Raw genomic sequence first — 15,897 nt, forward strand, 5'->3', positions numbered from 1 at the left:
TATTCTTTTTCACCGAACCCGACGCCTGGTCCCCATAAACTTTCTTCTTGCACTGTTACATCTACACCGCACTTTTCCCTGGACGCGGTACGATGGAATCCTGCCATTCCGTCCTCCAACGCATCAGTTGCCTTATCAGCCATAGAAGACCGACTCTATACAGAGGCATTCAGTGATACCTTTTGTCCCTTTTCTGTGCTTCTATCATGGCCGTCAACGCCGTCACCCTTTCCATCATGATGAGATACAAATGGATACACGAGCACCCACGGGGAAACGAAAAGCCAAGTGTTATGCAGCTACGAGTGGCGCCGAATAGTGGATATGGATCATCCACTCACCCGGGTCTGTAGAGTCAGCCGGTAACTGAGAGTTTGTCTGCGGTTTGACTGAACGAACGCCTATTTTCACCGACACTGCTCCTTTGACGGGTGTTAAAAAAAAAAGGATGTTTGTGAAAGATTTAAAAAAACAACAAGGAACGCCACCTATGCTGCTGGGCAGTGAGAAACGTGCCTTACTTGTAGAGCAATGGTAAAGCGAAGGCTATCAGTGTACTCCGAAGGCGGATTGGCAGGCAACATTCGAAGGGAAAAATAGAGATAAAAACAAATTCCATCAAATAGCAATTGGAGACACCTCCAATTCCCTCCACTGCCGATATAACGATGCGCGAATAGGATACGTATATATAGCCAAGGACAAAGTGAAGGAACATAGAGATAAACCGGGTCAATCAATAAGAGACCGGTCAACGGCAGAACGGTGCACCGTCTGGCCACCGGGAGCAAGCAAGCGAACCATCAAACGCCGTAGAGACCAGTTCTTCAAGCATCGAAATAGCCATAATCAGCAATATTGTAATATTAATACTCTTCTACTGTATCGGGATGGCAGCATGAACAAACGGAAAGGTTTTCGCTACGAATGGGCCAAGAGCAACGGGACCGCTGACGACCGAAGTCGCACGGCGGCGACCAGCCGATCGCACCCCGCGTTGTTGTTGCTCGTCCCTTTTGCTCTATTTCTGCCGTTGATGGCGATGTTTTTTGGGAGGTGGTGACGCCGTTGTCGACTCTATGACGGTCGTTTCTACGACTAGACATTTGTGCGAGCTGCCGCTGGTACGCTTGCTGTGTGTATCAGGAGCGTTGGTGGCCAGAAGAAATGAACGGAGGGGCCTTATGGACGTTAGATGAATGGATGGATGGTTGAACCCACAGCGTACTTTTCATTGTACCCCGGTTCCATTTCTGATGACTTGAAAATAACGGAAAGGAAGCAGGCAAGGAATTAAGTAGAAGATGAAAAAGAAAAACAGTTGCTGTGCTTACAGCCGCAGCAACAACGGCGGTACGAATAGCTTGTGATTTGCTGAAACTGTCTGCTTTCAACAGCAACGAGCGAGCGTTGCCGCGGATGCCATACATACGCAAGTGAACACCAGCGTATAAGATCCGCTCATAGAGACACGCGCACATCAATAGCAAGCCAACAAAAACCTGACGTCGGAGAAGCTGCTGTTGCTGTCAATACTATGAAAGGTTGTTGTAGCTTTGCTGCTGAGATAGCCTTCTAGAATAGAGTGCTTTGTAGAGTTTTTTCTCGTTCATACGATGAACAGCAACTTGCGGATTGTCTAACTAATTGGCTGATCATTCACTACAGGAAGAAGGGATGGACTCACAGACAGATGAATTGGGTAGCACGATACCACAAGCTGAGTAGAAGCCTGTTCCAGTGGGGCGGTTAGGGAAATGCTTGGTATAGGCAAATAGTCAATATAGCAACCTTTGGAGGCGTTACTGCCGTTGCTGGGGTCGTCGGGGATGGTGAAACAAACCATAAAACGAGTGATCTGAGTAGCTCGATGCGTTTGCTCGAATAAGAGCATCAAGATATAACAGCTATGTAAGTGGCATGACAAACAACGCTCCGAATACGGTCGAGCATCGTAATGCTACCGTAGGCGAACGAGTAAAGAGGGGAAGTAGCAGAAATCGGTCCTGCTCATTTCTGAAGACTTCGCTAGCTGCTCTGAAGACTTATGGTGATGCCTCAGCTAGCTAAAGCGAATAAGTCTCCCTATTTTCTTATATTTACTGCCAGCTTCGGTTTTCTGGGGTCTCTACAGAACAGAACAGAATGATGTGGACGGCGACGGGAACCAAGGAAGGCACCGAAACGGCCACCTTTTTGTTATGCCAGCGACAGTGGACATTGCCGGAGAATCTAGATAAAGGTTTCAGTGATTGCAGCAGCCGGGGAAAGCAACAGGCAACGGCAAACTGAACTATTAGAGATTCTCTGCAAGGCCAGTGTTGGTTTGCGATGATGCAATTTGATGATATATTATACCATATCTGTAGTATCATATTCGTGCTGGTGACAATTATGGAATGGTTACGGTAATTAAAATCCTACGTTTGTCTACGCTACATATATATACATATAGATCTTTGTTGTCAAAAATGATAGGAAATATGAACTAGTTCTTGTTGCACACACATGTTCACTCAAAACTTTATTAAAAGGTCCAATAACTGTTCTTGAAGATATTGCAGTGCGACGGGGTTTTGTATAAAAACGTGTATTGTTGTTTTGTAATGAAAAAAAAATAATTCAGATTTCAATATGCCTAAAAATATTATTTGCAGTTACTTAACATGAGCTGTTTAAGGAAAAGCAATTTAGTAAAATTTGCCTAGTTAAAAGATTGACTGGTTTTATCAGCACGTATTGAATGTACGCCTTCTATTACACGTCCTTCGGGTACATGCGGCTTGCAAGCGTTTAAGTGTAGTTTATACATCTCACACGTGAACGCACACATAGAGGCTCGTGCTCCACAATTTCTGCCTCTTCTGTGTTTTCTAGTTCGATTGTTTGTTCGTACCCCACGCCACACCTTCAGCAAATGGTCGACAATTATGTGTCCTTTGTATCGCGAGGGTCTTATTATTACTGCGGTATCTACGATTACTACAGCGACTGCTATTAGCCAAGTCAGTTGTACATCTACACTGGCGCCCACGACTTTTTACTTCGGCCTTTTCTGTCAACTGGGACATCGTCTTACTGAAACAACACCAGATACCAGTCATTCATCATTACCATGACCACCCGTCTTAGTATCACCATTACGTCGAATGTTTCATCAGTTCCGTTCCATGAATCTACTTTGAGGGAGCTCCTTGATGGAAGGGGCGCACATTTCGTAGAAGACAATCGATTGGCTGATGGCCAACCATCGCATCTCCGGCCTACTCCGATCCAACCATCCCCTTTGCGGTGCCATGCCGTAACTGGTTTTGCTGTTCAGTGGTAGATGTGGCGAACACCGGTGCGTCGCACTGAATGGAGACAAAGAAAGGTAAAGCAGGCGGCTTTGTACCCTATCCGGTGTTTTTATCTCTATCGCCTGTCTTTCTCCGTACACGTGTAGAGTGTGAATAGACAGAGCGTCGTACGCTGGAAGTTAATAAAGGCAAGAGAATAAGTATTAAGTCCAACGGTGCTTTAATATTCACGTTCTCGTGGATTGTCATTTTTCTTTTGCTGCCGGGCAATGCTTCCTCGTGGCCATGAATCACGATTGCATTCTGCGTTACGAAGCCGTCTGCCGCACTCTCCGCATGTATGCGATCGGGTGGCGCTATAGCTGTTCAGTACTACGCCATTTACTAAATTCTTATAGACTGCTATAGCGATTGACGCTCATCAAAATTTCGAACACCAAAGTAAATCAATCGATAAAAGTTGACACAGCGACAGGATTCCTTACGCAGACGTGATTTCGAGTTCGTGTCAACTTTCGCTGATCGGTAAATGTTTACCACGATATTTGGCTTCTTATGACCATCTTGGCAACAGGAAGATGACGCATCAGAGTGAAAGCTATGTTAAAAAAGCGTACAAAGTCAGTAGTGGAGTCCCTTCGGCGTGGGGTAATTTTTACCAGCCAAGCACACGTCGACGCGTAGACCTAGATGTATTATAGTAGTATGTAGTTCATGTATAGTAGTATGTAGTTCATTGTAAGGGCCGGCTATGTTGGTGTGTACGGGCGCAACTGCACAGTGTGTTTACTATGAGGTTATGTATTGTTTAAGCGATGTTTTTCTTGTGTATCACGTGCTTGCGCGATCGATGAGACGGCACTACCGTTTATCATTATCTAGACACTTTTCTTTTTGTCGTCAATGGATAACTTTATTTCGACCAGACGCGTTAATCCTTATCTCTTCAACACGGTCTTTGTTTTATCGACGTCGCTTTTACTGACGCGTCACCTACTTGCCTTTAAATCGCAGCTGGTTAAACAAGCAAAATGTGCTTACTTATTCAGGTCACTTCTATGCACAGTTTACGTTGAGTAAGCTGTGTCCCGTGTGTGGAAAACACCGATTATCCCCAAGAAAAGCCTCAATGAAATGTTGTGATTTTACCAGCAGCACCACCATTACCAATTCTCGATGCAGTTTAACGGAACCCCGGACATTTTATGGTTTTGTGACTGAGTGAAACGATGAATACATGGACGAGAGTATCGTGTATGTTACGTGCAGATGTTACATGCGCGACAAGAATCTATACGCCACCCGTACAGTGTATATATCGAATATGGTAATGCGGAATCATTAACAGAATTCGGCCGGTTCTTATTTCTTTTTACTATGGCGCAGCTAGCATGTAAGTGAAACATGGATACTGGCACATTAAAAATAGTCGTTGTAAAGCCAGCCGATGCTTTACATATACATCCACCTAAATTGATTCATTGTAGCACTCATCACATAGCAAACAAAAGCTGCAAATCGTTGAGGACGCGGTTATATAGATTGCCATCATTGTCAAGACGCTTCTACTTGGACATGAGATTAGCTAAAAGAAACGTCAGACCACCTATTTTGGTATATTACGTGCGCCTAGAGAACTGGATTATAGGTTGGTGTGCGTTGGGGATGAAGAAACCTACCGAAAGCTGGCACAGTAGTAGGTACTTTATGGATCCTGAACTAAAATTATGTAATGTTATTCATTGGATGTTTTTGCAACGGCAAGGTCTTCGGGTATCCAAACAATGTCCTACATATGACAAGCTAAAATCATGTTGTCACTATCTGAGGTTATACAGTTTTTGTTGTTTGTTTATTAATAGAGGTATATCGGTAGTGACGCTTGTGGTCTTCCTGGTGATTTTCTGAGAAACTCCAATATTATTGGGCGCGCAAGATATATTCAAACCTGCTTGAAGACGCAAAATCCCCCAAAAAATATAGCTATCCACATATGCTTCTCGAGCCGTGCTATCCCTTAGTCTAGTTCAACGAAGAACCTAATTCTGCGATATTTTAATTCATTCTTCTCGGCTGCTGTTTCTGTTCGACCTACATGCGACCACCTAAAACCAAATGCCGTAAGGAAGAATGCACAGAAAAGCCCATTCCGAACTGAGTTTGCTCTTTGAAATCGAGGGAGGTCGTCCGTTGTACGATGCTCACAGGACCCAGCCTGTGCGGGCGACGCATCAGTTCAAATGCCAGGTGCCTTTGCAATCTATTGGGTGAGTAAGCTTCGCTTGTAGGGTAGCTATTCGACAAGGCTGAAAACCCCAGCAGGCGCTATGAGCCATCAACATCACCCGCCGTTCACCTTAACAGCTTGTCTGCGGGATACCGAAGTATTGTTGGCTGGAGATTGCTGAAGGTGGTATCAACCAAATATCTTAAGTCTAAATCTTTTTTGCTGGATCAAAACCGATCAGCACTTAGTGATCAGTGTTTGATGCGCCTAGATCCTATGCAGCTACGGTACACAGAGTACGTTCTGTGAGTACGTTTGGATTGCACAGTCCTAGCAAGGAGCTTAACGAAATGTCTTGTTGATTACTTCGATGTTCAGAGGATTTCGTTTGTGGATTACTGAAAGTACAGCAGTTTAACCAAAGGAAATTGTACTCCACTAAATCATAAATATAGTCATGCGATTCAGTTATCTTCCTTGCAGAAGCAGTCTACTCGAGGCAACTCAGCTTTACATTAATGTCGTTGTGAACACATCATCGGCACGACTACCATTAATACGCCCAGAAAATATACAGGAAATTTTATATTTTTCGATACGTTCCTAATATGCGTTTATAATACTTAACCGATTTAATCGACCTTAATTATTCCTCTGTTCTGAGCTTAAATAGAAAAAGGCTTCATTTTTCTTTGTAGGTCTGCTGCGGACACGATATGCTTTTAAGTTCTCTCTATTATCTTCCCTAATGTGATTCGTCACCGAGTGCATATACCTTCAGCGGCTTATATTCACGAGATCCTTTGCGAATGGTTACTCTAGTATCAAAGTGTATAATTATTATGTAATATTTCTACTGACAGTTGCTGTCTATCTTCGTGTTCTTCTTATGATACTGCAAATGCAAGGCATCATGCGTAAAAGATGTATTTAGTTCCCGCTACCTTTCTACCAGGTATTGGACGTCGTCACAGTTATCAACTCGCTAAGCTAAATGCATTGATTGTTTATTGTCGTCATCATTTAAGCTGTTGTATCTTACTCTCCTCAAGTGCACGCTTAAAAGTTGATTTTGAAATATGAAGCATTGTCTTTGCACGATAATTTATATAGTTACTATGCAACTAAAGCGAACTATAGATAGGCTTATAGTAACTTCGTACGTCTGAAAATACTTGAAACCACAGAGCCTACCTGCCTAGGAAAGAGTTATGGGAAGGAGAAGAAAACAAATCTCTTTATTTGATGCTAGTGCTGTTAGTGTATTGAAACTAAAATAAGGTGATCGTTGTAGAGGTAAAAGGCTACGTAACACAAGTGGCACCGATGTAGCACACTCTGACTGACAGAGGCTGCAGAGGGTCCAATATCATATAGAGTTGATTATGACAATTCGAACGACGGATCTGAGAGCTCGAATTCTGCGAAAACAACGAGTTGAGACGGGATTCTTAGTTATTTAACTCAAGTTGACATATAATACAATGTACACCATCACAAGTTAAATACGATGCTTAATGAATGGCAAAATGGCTATTCTATACGGTGTGTGTGAAACATTGTCAGAGATTTGAGCGGGTTGCAAATTTTGAGCGACAAATTGCTGCGTTGTTATTTATCGATCGCTGAAGATGACATACGCCGGTTAACTTAACATGGCGGATGTTTGATGTTCTGTTTTACTCAGATTACCTCTTTGGCGAGTGGCGATTGTAATGCAGCCGAAATTGATGGTGGTTCCTTTATTTTGGCAACAGTTTTGCGTCTTTTTAAAACCTACGATGGTCTTGATCTAAATCATCGAGCACCCTACTGTGACCTTGAGCATACTGCCATTGATATACATAACAATAATAAACCCATATGTAATAACCCATAATTAAAAGCATATGCTGCTACTAATCGTGCCTACACATTATTGCTAACATCATTTTTCTTCTCTCGTCTTGAGTAACTTTGAGGATCCATCGAAGCGAAGCGATTGCGAGTCCCTAGAATCAACCAGAATCAACCTGCCTAGATCACCACGTCATTGCGGTAGACAATTGAACCCATGGACTACATTACTGAAAATTTCATTCGATTGCCAGCCGCTATTTCTAGTTAGCCGTTCATGGGAGTCCCCTTTGTCCTTCCGTGATGTCCTGGTCACGTTGCTATAGCCGGTACGGTTCAGAGATTCAGGGGGAGAGAGAGAGAGAGAGAGAAGGCATCAAATGCCTTCCTGGGCATGCCAAGACGCTACAAGCTCCGGGTAAGGTGACTAGTCAATAGAGTCTGGGGACAGTAGAGGCGAATGTATATCTTTGTAAGATACCAAGCCTGAAAATTGCTCACAACATTGCACACGAAACTAGATTAGGTTCGTTTGCCCCCAGCCGATTTAAATGACTCTAACTGACCACTGATAGCAACTTTTTAGTTCGCCTAATCGTGTAGCTTCGCCCATCCATTTATCCGTACTTCAATGTGTCCGTCAATTGTGATGAATGCCCCTATGCGCGTCCGACTGGGTAGGGGTATTTTTGTACCTCAAAACCGATGGATTCTGGTGACGTACACCCGAACTAATATAGTAGGATGGTGAGCCTATAGTGACAAAAGCGCCAGATGTAAGAAAGAAGGACGGACGTGCTTGCTACCTGGCTTCTATGCCTATACCCTTCCATCTGGTGTTTCATCAAGCAGCGTAGTATGAAAATGGGGTTAGGGAACGAAACCATTCGCTAGTAAAAACGACGAGTTGTGATGGAATTGAGATAGCGGCTGCAAAGGTCTCCACCTTTAACTCTCAGCAACTTCTTCGCTCTATTGCGTTTCATCTGAATATCTAATAATATTCTATTACCATCCTATTTCATAAGCAACAGTATAGTCAACGAAGGTAACACCGAAGACCACTCCATCTACTTGTCATAACAAATAACGAGTTCATTTTTGGGCTAAAGATATCCTTTTGCGCTGCTATCGCTGCTACGGCCGCCATTGCTTTAACTCCAATTATTCTGTTGTATTCGTCTATCTATTGTTAGTCAAATCCGTGGTGGGGTTATGTTCCGGAGCATTGTTTATGCTTGTTCCGCCTATTACGGCGATGAATCGACCTTTCTTTATACTTCCCTCAAGAAATTCCCTTAGCAGTCATTTATCGTTTGCCGATGTAGAGACGTGTGGAGCGAGCTTGTCACTTCAACAGGGCAACAAGGGCGAATCTGATCTAGTGAAGGCCTAGCAGAGAGCGAGCGCGCGTTGAACGGTGCAGTTACCTCAGACGAAACAAGAGGATAAACTGGACTTACCTATGCTCAGTCTATTATTACCGGTGCAATGATGTAGTGGGAGCCATGTAAACCTGTGAGCATTAGGATATGTTTGTGAATCTTTACAACGACAGGGATCACCATTGAGGGAGTATAGCAGTGGAATATTTGCTGCTGTTGGGAAATTTCGGAGCGAAACCTGGTAAACGCACAAAGAGTAGGACTATACGTATGCGTATATAGATGAATATGTGGATAATAAAAGTGTTTATTCTATACATAACATAACATTTACACTGCCTATAATAATATATATGTAACCGCCGTATATAACAGAGGGCTAATAATAAAAGTAGGGTAGGTAGAGAGGGGCCACAACCTGGCTCAATCGATATATATTTATTGTACACAGGTACCTAAATTGCACCATTAAACTCAGTCATTTTTATATGATTGTTCGGCCCGTGTTTCTCGTAAGTGCGTACGATACTGCCATGACTTAGTTTTAAATAGATAGGTCTGCTAGACGCTTCACAATTTCTAAAACTAGAATAAGTAGGTAAATAGGGCCTGTCTGAAGAGGCCTCTATGAGAGGCGACTTTTAGGTATGTAAATGTTGTTATCTCTATTTAGTTTGCTTGTCGATCGATCCAGTACCACCAGCAATAACATCTAATAATAATAGCTAATAATCAGACACGAAGTCTGATATATATATGGTATAAAAGGAATTTAGGTTTCATACTTTGCGTGCGAGATACTGCCTGAAAGGCAAAGTAAGCAGCGTATGTGCAGTATGACCTGTTGGTCGATGAAAGGGCCGCAGTGCTTGTAGCGGCAGGTGTTTTATTCGTCATGCTATCCAATGATACCGTACTGCCATTGTCCTGGTTTTATAGGTTTATATCTACGATGTATTCACCGTTTACCATGTAGGGTCTAGAAACTCCTTTAGAAAAGAGGGCCTGTGAGGTTTGACTTGATTGACTGTTACTGGTTGATAATAATTACTTTGGACTTAATAAAGCTAAATTATATTAGTTCCTACCATAGTATAAATATTTAACGATAATAAATAACGCGGGAGTGTAATTGTGTCTGTTAAATATATATGTGAGCTTGAAATGCGCTGCACGATCATAATCAAACTAGTAACACCGTAAATAACAATACTTACGTTCAAGAACTACTGGCTGACATTTGTTTACAGCGCCGAATTGGAGTTATCCTGTCTGAATTGATTTCTTCGTTTTACCACTGCGAAACAACAAAAATCTAATGTTACATTTTGCCTTAATATTTCATTCCATTACGAGTAAAACTAAGCCAAGGATTAACTTAATTACACAATCATACATCATCTTTTTTATTTCTATGTGTCCAACAATCTGAGCAGAAAAACTGAAAACAATCTTCTTGTTTGTTACGTTCAGCTCACGCTGTAGAAAACACCTATGCCGCTTTATTAAGCGGCATAGGTGTTTTCTCCTTTTTTTTTTTACCATTATTACTTTTTAATCAGAGCATGCGTCGACGTGCTATGATTAAAGAGTAAATAGTTCTTAACCCTCTAGGTCGTAAGACCTTAAGGCAAAAACAACAATGCGTCATCGGACCATATTGAAACAGGGATAAGGCGGCAAAGGCCCAGAGAGACGCAAGTCCATGAACAGTTAGCTTAACCTTGGCATGAAAGTCCGCAAGACTACTCCAGTTATTTCTACCGCCAGCTCTTGACGCATCGATATACACACACATATACACCGACCCCTCATATACCCGCACATACATATATTGAGACACAATTGTGGCATCTCACTGGCTCACACAGAGAGCTCAATCTACTTCTGCGCTCCGCTTTGATTCTCCGCAGCAGGGCTTCCCTAGCTACTGTTACTATACCGCTGGAGCCGTGTAGCTCACGATAACTTTAGGCCGGGAGAGAGTCAATAGGCTCACACAATTCCTGTCTGCCATCCCGCTAGTTCTCATGCCCTAAAGATCGTTTCGTTTAGGAGCTAGGTGGGCCGTCGTAACGAAGTATGTTCTGCTCCCGTCGGTCGAGTGTGATCGAATGTCCCATCGTTTCGACACTATGGCTGAATGAATATTGGTATCGCTAGCAAGCATCATTGGAGGGACAGTCCAACGACAGCGCCCCTTGCGCTTTTTGCTGTACCCCTTGTTATCGGTGACTTCATTCTGTTACAGCAAAAGTACTCGAGCTACGTCCTACAATACTGTTTCTATTGCTATAGTTACTGGAATATTATTTGCTAAAACCTTGCAATGCGTAAAATGCAACACTGTGTAAAATGTCGAAGAAAGAAAGTAACGCGCCTGGAAACTGAAACTGACTTTGACAAACTTCGCTTATATATAGATATGCCAAAGTTTCTGAGTTGTTACTACTCCATTTTATTTGTAGACCGATTGATTAAGCATGTTGATACAGGCCGTATTCACAAGTTGTTGCTGGTCATGCAATTTCGGCCGTTTCCCTCCGTCGTGTTCAGCTACACTTAAATTCATAGTTGATAAAGCCACGGTATAAGTATCCGTTTGTCGGTCTGTCACGTGTGAAACGCGTAGTTCTCTCTCTAGTATTCTGTTGTATTTGATACATTGAGTTGGCCTCTTGACATGGGACATAACTTCGCCGTTACAAAGGAACGGAGGAAAAACACAGCGGTGATCAAACCAGTGCTTTAGTTTCCTGTTCTCTCACGAGAGATGTGTTTGATCTGTGTTTAACGAAGGCGCTCCCCTGGCTAGCCAACGAATATATATGCAGGTCAGTAGGTTGTCGCCGCATAAGGCAGGTCTGGTTTTTCTCAGCTCACAGAGTGGCTTATTGTATCGATTGGGTATTAACTGGCATAAACTTGGCATAGCGGAAACTTCCATGAGTTTAGCTAGAAGCTAGCTGATTTATAATTGTAATCAATCAAGTTTATTATTCATTCACAGGATGTAATTTGTGTGGATGAACATAGCCGGAGAGGCATCATTGTATCAGATAACGACTAATATAACCAGTAATACCAATTGCGAACTAAAGTCAGTTAGCAAAAACATCTACTTTGAGCTGAGCAAACTTTTTTTTTTGAAAAATGGTTTAGACCACGCGTACTAATATTAACACAGCGTTTGGAGCTACGGTGTTCCATGTGTCAGTCGGACTCAGAGCCCTTGTTAGCAGTTCGCATTCATTCAGCCGATGTGAACGAACGGTAAACTAGGATATAGGTAACGAACACGCACTTTGTCGAGTAATTCTGGAAGAGTTGCGACAAAGAACGAAAAAGAAGTTGTGATCACTATAGTATTACTCGTGAGGTCAGTTCCTTCGCTTTTGTAACGAGTGCCTTCTTTAAATCGGAGAAGTGGAAGTAAAATTGTTTCACCGATAGTTGAAGGATCTTCTGCAACTTCTGCTGTCAAGAAGTTATCGATCAGTGTTATGTGTCGGTATGTCCTATAAACTTCATTTGAGAACCTTTTGACGATCGTGAGGGCCAGTGGGAACATCTGCCGAGTCGAACGAGCGAAACAGTTGTTGCGAATGAGCAACTTCTGGATGTGAGTTGGGTCTGCGTATGTGTGGGTTCATCATTGCGTAAAGCTTGTACTTGGTTTCTAGGAAAGTATTATAACATAATATGCAATTGGTATTTTCTGGATGTTGAAGCATTCAAGTAATTTCTTAATTAAAAAAACTGTTTATTTTCCTTTTATTGAACATTTGATGGCGCCGCTGTTTAATCCATATATGACACAAGAATCCCAACATAATGATGATCTTTATACTACCGCTCTAAGTGTGTTGAATTAAAATTTTCGCAGCGATTGAGGGCTAAATTATACTCGGGTATACGAACTATTCGTTTATACTGGCAACAACCGTGTCTGTGATAACGTAATTGAACAAACAAGATTTAATAGAAGATAGTTTAGTGTCTCTCTATTGAGCTATTTTATCGAAAAAAATGCGCAAAAAAGGCACGAGGTCGGTGCAGGAAGACTGTCAAAAACAATATAGTAGAAATTAATACCTCCATTGGAAAGCAAAATTACGCCCTCGCAAGTCCGGTTTAGCAGTTCCACTCTATAAGCTGCGTCTTTTTTGTTGTTTGCCGACCCTCAGCTAGTTGTATGATGCATTTCATATCATATTCTTCCGAACAATGCTTGGTTGTGCTCTGTGTCTTCCGTTAACTAGCTCATGCCGATATGCCGACTGTATCGTATCGATTGCTTCTACGAATATCCAGTCTGCTAATAGAGCTGCTGGAATGATGCAAGACCCATGAAAAAAGTAGGAAGAAGCGACAGAAAGGGAAAGAGAGAGAGGGAGAGCAATAGAGGACTACAGCGTAGTAAAATCTAGAAGGGCAAATTCTAGACAGCTGCATAGGCAAAAAACGAAGATCAGTACCTCACTGGTGCTTGTTCACTCGAAGCGGATTGAATTCTGTTTTGATTGCGATTAGTTTGTTGCAAAAGAGGTTTCTATCTGATGAACAGGTGAGCCCCTTGCATGCGTACAACGAATCCAGTCACTGTTCGGTAAGAAGTATGCTATTGATCGACGTGATATCAAAGATTTGGGTTAAAATATAATAGTGCAAATTACAAATGAATTGCCCAAGTCTGCGGTAGCGTTTTTACTAATGTTGGGAATGAATGTTCACCGAATGTGTATCACTGAATGTTAGATAATTTAGGTACACATTCGACACATTTACCGGGGCAGTGCATCGCTATACAAGCGCCGACAATAAAGCACGTTCCGAATGGATCTCGAAGTAGTGGTATCACTACCTGTGGCTACGCGAAATCCTACATCTACATGAGCCGTGCACTTCTGGATTGGACGAAGGAAGCGGAACTAATGGATAGCGGGATTTTATCAAGCGGCCGCGTACGAAACGAACTTCTGGAAAGGGATATATATGACGCATCGTAGAAATATGACGTAAAAAAGAAGCCAGGCAATAAACATATCCCTACGAAGAAACAGTTGCATCTGACATTGGGCAAGTGTTCGAATGTTGGAGAGGTTTCAAGTAGCAGCGGCCGAAGACAGATACAGGAAGAAACTTACTAACGAAATGAGAAAGACCACGTTTGCGTACTGTGATTACAGCTGACAGATATTCTGCAATTGATCAAAGCAGTGAAAAATCAAAGGTAGCATAGGGAACATGTGTCCGAATCAGTCAGCAGAACGCAACTTTTTTTATTGAAATGAAGTCTGTAAAAGCATTTAACATTCCCCACTATTTTTATATTCGAAACACATTCTCTGCTGCCATAAATGGCTTGGAAGTTTTCTTGTCAGCTTTGTACTATATATGGAATTACCAATAGAGCGATAATTTCTTATTCGTTCAACAAACGACTGCAAGGTAAACAAAACTACTGAATGCCTGCGATGTTTTTAGTCTTTGCGAAACGTTCTATAGACGTTATTGATTGTTGTGCGCCAACCAGATATTTCTTTTTTGCGGGGATTCAAATTTGAAGTTGCAAAATCTCGGCAGACAGCCTCAGCAAGCTAGCCTTCTCCCAAGAGGACACTATGGAATTTCCAGGTACATCATGACGGCCAGACCTCGGTTTCGTTGGCCTTAGTGGTTTATTTAGAACTGTTCGCTTTCGTGATCTTCCACTGAGTCTTTCTATATGTAGTTAGCAAGGTACACGTTTACCGAGATTCTATCAACTGAACTCAGGAATCCGTCAGAAGCCCGTAAATAAGAATAGGACTTTACATCATGTCAACTTAGTCGAAGGCAGTTCACTTTTAGAAAATTATTCGATGCGAAGAACAAGGCGTTTGTTCTCTTCTTGCAGAAAGTCACGGAGCCACTAGCTACTTGGAAATTGCGAAGGAGTAGTTACATGGAAAATCCTCCATGCGTCCGCGCACTTTTCCTTCTCTCCTTTTCTATTTTGCTTATAAAGACGTGATGATGTAACGAATGCATTTATTATATTTCCTTTTAGAAGGCCGTCTCTCCTGTGTTCTCCTGAAAGGCGATTCAGGCAAGAAAGTAAATTATTTTGCTTCTTCTGCGTTCAGCTGTGTGAATCGCGGGGACTGTTTTCTCTTCGGAACATGTAATAGCATTCGATGCGATTCAAAAAAAATCGAACTAATAGGAGATACCGAAGACATTACTTGTGCCTCTGACATTAACTTATTAGGCAGCTCTTCGCGTATTTGTATTATAAATGCAAAACGGCGAGTAATAATAAAAAAGAGGCTCTGAATCAAATTCTAATTATTGAAGATTAAACTATTGCTATCACAGCTACTGTACCTATCCTATTTTATGGGAGATTTTTGATTTTTTTTCCTGTAAAACTTCACATTCGGAAGTATTCGGTACAAGCCGATCATCCGTAAGAGCGGGATATTTATTATATATTTAGTACAATATAACATCTCTAGAATGAATTTCCCAAATGGGTTTTTTTAATATAAGACTGGAAATGGAAAATATAAGACAGACAGATAATTGATGTTTCATTTTGATCATAACATATTGCGCGTTATTTTCGAGCCTTGGCGTGGCGTGGAAGGTTTCCGTTGACGTTCCCAAATGGTAAGAAATGTCTGGTTTAAATCTGTAATCTATTAATGGCCAAATTGTTGGTTTTTAACTGAGCAGTGTAATGAAGTGGATTGCCGTTATACCGTAATTCCAGCCTTTATATTTACAGTCTGTAATGTGAATAGATATCATTTTTCTTGTACAGAGAAACGTGCACTTCATAGTGGTTATGCCTATAATGTCTATTTCGTTTCGGCATCTTTAATTGTGAAATTTCTTTACGCAAGTTCACATTTCGAAATACGATGTAATAGCATACAAAGAAAAATGAAACATAGATATCTGTTTTTCTACACAATATCGGTACGCTGACAACGCTTTTACTGGGAAAGTGCCCCTACTACTTGTCCTATTGGCCCCGATCGGGTCGGCTGGAGGACGTGGTTGTTCCTTAGCCGGAAACCTTACCCGGGTATGTTGTCTTTTCTTTTTTTCTTAATGTTTTCCTGTATCATCCATCAGACGCCGTGATACCGCCCCTTACAAT

The 15,897-nt window shown here is 41.9% G+C and overlaps 1 long non-coding RNA gene across 1 annotated transcript in view; it reads left to right on the forward strand.

Moving 5' to 3' along the window:
- The window catches only part of LOC147757796 (uncharacterized), a 190,639-nt gene that overhangs the window by 2,953 nt on the left and 171,789 nt on the right, over positions 1–15,897 (forward strand). The gene's annotated exons all lie outside the window — the stretch shown is intronic.

The sequence above is a fragment of the Varroa destructor genome, unplaced genomic scaffold (assembly GCF_002443255.2).
Source record: "Varroa destructor unplaced genomic scaffold, Vdes_3.0 BEIS01000002.1, whole genome shotgun sequence".
Classification (NCBI taxonomy): Eukaryota; Metazoa; Arthropoda; class Arachnida; order Mesostigmata; family Varroidae; genus Varroa; species Varroa destructor.